Source organism: Cucurbita maxima, unplaced genomic scaffold, assembly GCF_002738345.1.
Source record: "Cucurbita maxima cultivar Rimu unplaced genomic scaffold, Cmax_1.0 Cma_Scf01033, whole genome shotgun sequence".
In the NCBI taxonomy this organism is placed as follows: domain Eukaryota; kingdom Viridiplantae; phylum Streptophyta; class Magnoliopsida; order Cucurbitales; family Cucurbitaceae; genus Cucurbita; species Cucurbita maxima.
The window spans coordinates 1-6,538 of record NW_019273049.1 but is presented as its reverse complement, the minus strand read 5'-3'; the positions used below and the strand labels follow the sequence as shown (position 1 = coordinate 6,538).

At 38.6% G+C, this 6,538-nt stretch overlaps 1 non-coding gene across 1 annotated transcript; it reads right to left on the bottom strand.

Moving 5' to 3' along the window:
- Window positions 1-607: 607 nt before the first annotated feature.
- Window positions 608-681, bottom strand: TRNAN-GUU. Its single transcript has one exon. It is a non-coding gene; the product is annotated as a tRNA-Asn (tRNA).
- Window positions 682-6,538: the final 5,857 nt, after the last annotated feature.

Here is a 6,538-nt window from a genome sequence, read left to right as displayed (position 1 = left end):
CATTTTCCTTTCTTCATTCCTCCGTATCAAAACTCGTTGTCTACATCTTGTTTCTTCTCCTTCTTTCTCATGATGTTAACCGTCTTTGTACGTTTAATCCTACCCCTCTATCTCCCTAGTGTTGTGTACGTTGGATCCCATGGTCGTCATCTCGACATCGTCATTTGTGCAGAGGTGCCTTGCCTTTACCTAAAAAATAAGAGCAGTGCATGTCTTGAGTATTTTAAGAAATACTCATTAAGTAACTCCACTACTTCTCTACTCACGCAAGCACATGAAATCATGGTTATCATAAAATATCATTTCATGGCCTTGGTCTCATATTCGTGTCCGGGTAGAATTTGATGTGCATACTTCTCTACTCATGACTTACATACACACACATTTGCTCCCATGGGAGCTCGCATACCTACCCATTGACCTGGGCTTCAACTAGCATACACTCACACTATTGGGAAGGGAGTGCACATAGCATTGTGGGGTATACAATATCATAAGTACCATACTTTCATATCATGTAACATCCTAACAAGTCATAACATAATAAGAAAATATATAACCAATCTTTACCTTTAAATTCATTTAGAGTAGGTAGACTTAATACCATCGCTAGAAGGAGGGTTTGAACCTCCGACCTTGTGGTTAACAGCCACACGCTCTAACCAACTGAGCTATTCCAGCTAATTCTTTGTAATACACTCTCCTTGGGGGCCCAACGTCCTTGCTGGCACAACGCTTGGTGACTTGCTTTGATAGCTTTCGCAATAGCCCAAACCCACCGCTAACAAATATTGTCCGATTTTGCCCATTACGTATCATCACCAGCCTTACAATTCTAAAATGAGTATACTAGGGAGAGGTTTCCACACTCTTCTAAGGAATGCTTCGTTCCCATTTCCAAACACTAAAAAATATTGTCCATTTTTTACCGTAACAAATCGTCGTCAAAATCACAGTTTTAAAACACGCTACTAGAGATGTTTACAGACACTTATAAGTTATTCTTTCATTCTCCTCTCAAACCAATGCGGGATTAGAGGGCATGGGTTTAAATCCCACTTCTGACAACTCAAATAAAGGTAAAATAAAAATACAATAGCATATCATTTTTTGAAATCAATTGAACTCACTGGAGATTTAAAATTGTCACGACATGATTTTTCAAGCATATAAGAACTGTAATAACTCAATTTTAAAGACTTCAAAGCACAGCTATAATAACTCAACTTTCTAAGACTTCAAATCATTATTCATGACACATCCTAACAAAGAAAAAATTTCATAAAAATTGGAAGGAGATTCAAAAACTAAGGACAATAATTTGTAACACATAGAACTGACGTGACAAAGAAAAATTTGATAAAAATTGGAACGAGATTCGAAAAATAAGGACAACAACTTGTACATATAGAACTGATGGCTCGGGACGACCCTGCTCTGTGACCTTAACTAACCATTAGTGATCACCCAAAAAGGAAAAGTAATATCTAGTGCAACTAAATAAGTAACCTACTTGTAGGCGGTAATCGAGTCCTTGATCGAGACAGTTGCCACGGGTTTTTCTTTAGGTTATATAATGTTCAGGTGTAGATTATATGTAACGACCCTAGTTTTCTAGGGGCCTAGAGTCACTAGAACATGCATGATGTAACTGCTTTATGCAAAATATTTTTTACATTATGTTTTTGTATTGATGCTACCTCTAAAAAGAACACAATATTATTATTAAGAACGTTAAATTAAGACTATAACAATGTTAGGAATCACGAACCTACATAATTATATGACATTGTCCACTTTGGTTGGAGGGTGAAATTTTTCCACATACTAAAATGGAATGATTCATTCCCATTGATAAAAAGAGAGATGAACCTCCGACCTTATGGTTAACAATCATACGCTCTAACCAACTGAACTATTCCAACAAATTATGAGTATTAGCCTAGATATTGTCTACTTTGACTCATTACATATCGTTGACAACCTCACAGTTTTAAAACACATCTAATAGTAAGAGATTTCCACATGCTTATAAAAAATGTTTCATCCCCTCCACAACCGACGTGGGATCTCACAATCCACCTCCTTGTGTTCCCAGCAACCTCGTTGGCACACCACCCAATAACTAACTCTAATACAATTTGTTACAAACCAAGCCCACCTCTGATATTGTCTACTTTGGCTAATTACGTATCACCATCAGCCTCACGATTTTAAAATATGTCTACTAGGGAGAGATATCCACAACCTTATAGTTAATGTTTTGTGTCCCTCTCCAATTGCTAGCAGATATTGTTTGTTTTGGCATGTTACGTATCGTGTAAATTTAAAAGTTTTAAAACGCATCTTTAAGAGAGAGGTTTTCACACCCTTATAAGGATTGCTTCATTCCACTCTTCAACCAATGTTAGATCTCATAATAAATAGTTAAGATGGTTGAGTGGTTGAAGGCTTTAGGACTCAAGTTTTGGTCCTTGTGAGTCTGTGGGTTGAAATCCAACTTTTATAACTTAGAAAGGTTTTGTTTTATAAAGTGTTATTCTTTATAAAATAGTTATAAAGAATAGGGAGAGGGTGTGGGTTCAAATCCCACTTCTGACAACTCAAATAAAGGTAAAATAAAAATACAATAGCTTATCATTATTGAAATCAATTGAACTCACTAGAGATTTAAAATGGCTTCCAACTTCTACAAAAGTTAGTATTGTACAAGTTTACCCTTACGCCTGAATCTCAAGGACACTCTGATTTTCTATACTACCTGAGTGCATAGCAAATGATGATTTGTGAGCCTGGAATACACTGGCGTCCTTGATATAACTGAAACTGTCCACTAGGACATCTATTAATTGATTCATAATTACCTATGTTAAAAAAAATCAGCTTCGGAAAGGTAAAAAATGTAAAGGTTCATGTTAAAAATGTCAAATCAAGCCAAATATGTCGTTTTTTAACCTAAAATTCCGAGAAGCTAAGCCGAAGGGGCCGGTGTATGCAGTAGTGACCCTGTCATTGAGGGACATTGACACATGAGCAAGTCGCAAAGTGGGTCGAGGCATGGGTCTTTAATGTTCATGTGGGCACACAAGTTGGTGTAGTGGATCATGGGTTAGACCGTGTTCTGTGTATTTTTTGTTTGAATGTGGGTTTTTGGGCCAAGCACAGAGGAACTAGACTACTTGACTGGTTGCTAGTTGGTATCTGATTGTATTGTTGGGTCGAAGCTTTGTATTTTAGGTTACTGGAGTAAACTAGGTATGGGGTTGCTTGGCTATAATGAGGTTGCGAGTATTCGAGTTTTGGTCCGACCAGGTGGACTTCATCTTCTCCACCCCTCACATCGGTTAGGGTTGCCTGTGGGTTTTGGGTCGTGAGTCGGATCTCGTGTCGGACTTCGTTTCCCTCACCCCGATTACTAGAGAATATTTCGGCAACTCTCTCTCCTCGGTCACGTCGTTTCAATGTCCTTTTTCCTCCATTTTTTAGTCTCCTCCTCCCCCTAATCTCGTTTATGGTGTTTGTTTGGTTCGTAAGGGCGTAAACACTCAGATCTGAGAGGGTTCAAACATCCAACGTTCTGTCTTCCTTACCCAATCAAACATTCTGTTCTTCCTCGGTCACGTCGTTTCAATGTCCTTGTGGGAAGGAAAGCGTGTGAGACAGCCGGCAAGCCACGTGTCAACTTGCGGGAGGGAAAGCGTGTTAGACAGCCCGAGGGACACATATTGACGATTGGGTAAAATAACACGTTAGGCGCACTGTCAGGCGAGAAAATCTATGGCCTATTAGCTTTGTTGGTTAGAGTGTCGTGCTAATAACGCGAAGGTAGTAGGTTCAACCCCCCCTGCATGGGAAATTATATCTTTTCATTATACGAGTTAAAACATTACGAAATTTAGAAGATAATGACTTTTTTAAGTTTATTATGCATAAAGTTATGTAAACGAAACTTGATTGGCCAGATTAGGAGATAACGATCTATAATGTGCATAAAATCTATGCCCAATTAGCTCAGTTGTAAGATTGTCATGTTAAAAACGTGGAGGTCGTAGGTTCGAAAATTACATAGGCCAAGTTTTATTAATTCTTAATAATATCTTTACATGATACAGGGTTACAACAGTACGAACTTTAAATCAATGATACGGCCGTTCACAATTTTTCTTTAGACCTGAGTCGTTCGATATGTTCTTCAATGAAGGATGAAATTCGAGGATTTCTGAGAGTCATTTCAGGAACAAGAAGGAGGTAAATGAACTTATTTTGGCTATATGTTCTTTTACGAAAGATGAAATTCGAGTATTTCTCAGTCTTTTCACGAACAAGGAGGTAAATGAACACACTTTGAAGGCCAGATTCAGTATTGCGACTCTGATGAGGGAAAATTTTACGGCAAGCCACGTGTCAACTTGTGGGAAGGAAAGCGCGTGAGAAAGCCGGCAAGCCACGTGTCAACTTGCGGGAGGGAAAGCGTGTCAGATAGCCTGAGGGACACGTATTGACGATTGGGTGGAGTAACAAGTCAGGCGCATTGTCAAGCAAGAAAATCTATGGCTTATTAGCTCAGTTGGTTAGAGCGTTGTGCAAATAATGCAAAGGTTGCAGGTTCGACACCTGCATGGGGCCAATTTCCCTCATTTTTATTTATATCTTTTCATTATACGAGTTAAAACACTACAGACTTTAGAAGATAATGACTTTTTTAAGTTTATTATGCATAAAGTTATGTAAATGAAACTTGATTGGCTGAAGTTTTATTAATTTTTAGTAATATCTTTACATGATACGGGGTTACAACAGTACGAACTTTAAACGATGATACGGCCGTTCGATATGTTCTTTTACGAAAGATGAAATTCGAGGATTTCTTAGAGTCTTTTCACGAACAAGGAGGTAAATGAACTCACTTTGAAGGCCAGATTCAGTATTTCGACTCTCACGAGAGAAAAGTTTTCGTCAAGCCACGTGTCAACTTGTGGGAAGGAAAGCGCCTGAGACAGCTGGCAAGCCATGTTTCAACTTGTGGGAGGGAAAGCGTATCAGACAGCTTGAGGGACACGTATTGACGATTGGGTGGAATAACGCGTCAGGCGCATTGTCAGGCGAGAAAATCTATGGCCTGTTAGTTGAGTTGGTTAGAGCTATGTGCTAATAACGTGAAGGTCGCAGATTCGACTGCATGGGCCAATTTCCCTCATTTTTAATTATATATTTTCATGATACGAGTTAAAACACTATGAACTTTAGAAGATAATGACTTTTTTAAGTTTATTATGCATAAAGTTATGTAAATGAAACTTGATTGGCTGAAGTTTTATTAATTTTTAGTAATATCTTTACATGATACGGGGTTACAACAGTACGAACTTTAAACGATGATACGACCGTTCGATATGTTCTTTTACGAAAGATGAAATTCGAGGATTTCTTAGAGTCTTTTCACGAACAAGGAGGTAAATGAACTCACTTTGAAGGCCAGATTTAGTATTTCGACTCTCACGAGAGAAAAGTTTTCGTCAAGCCACGTGTCAACTTGTGGGAAGGAAAGCGCCTGAGACAGCTGGCAAGCCATGTTTCAACTTGTGGGAGGGAAAGCGTATCAGACAGCTTGAGGGACACGTATTGACGATTGGGTGGAATAACGCGTCAGGCGCATTGTCAGGCGAGAAAATCTATGGCCTGTTAGTTGAGTTGGTTAGAGCTATGTGCTAATAACGTGAAGGTCGCAGATTCGACTGCATGGGCCAATTTCCCTCATTTTTAATTATATATTTTCATGATACGAGTTAAAACACTATGAACTTTAGAAGATAATAACTTTTTTAAGTTTATTATCCATAAAGTTATGTAAAAGAAACTCAATTGGCTGGATTAGGAGCTAATGATCTATAATGTGCATAAAATTTATGCCCAATTAGCTCAGTTGTAAGTTTGTAGTGTTAAAAACGTGAAGGTCGTAGGTTCGACAATTACATAGGCCAAGTTTTATTAATTCTTAATATCTTTTCATGGTATGGGGTTACAACATTACGAACTTTAAACCGATGATACGGTCATTCAAAAATTTTCTTTAGATCTGAGTCGTTCAATATGTTCTTCAATGAAGGATGAAATTCGAGGATTTCTGAGAGTTCTTTCAGGAACAAGAAGGAGGTAAATGAACTTATTTTGGCCGTTCGATATGTTCTTTTAAGAAAGATGAAATTCTTGGATTTCTCAGAGTCTTTTCACGAACAAAGAGGTTAATGAACTCACTTTGAAGGCCAGATTCAGTATTGCAACTCTCATGAGAGAAAAATTTTCGACAAGCCATGTGTCAACTTGTGGGAAGGAAAGCGCGTCAGACAGCCGGCAAGCCACGTGTCAACTTGCGGGAGGGAAAGCGTGTCAGACAGCCTGAGAGACACGTATTGACGATTGGGTGGAATAACGCATCAGGCGCATTGTCAAGAGAGAAAATTTTCCACGTGATAACTTGTGGGATGGAAAGCACGTCAGATAGATAGCAAGCCACGTGTCAACTTGCGGGAGGGAAAGC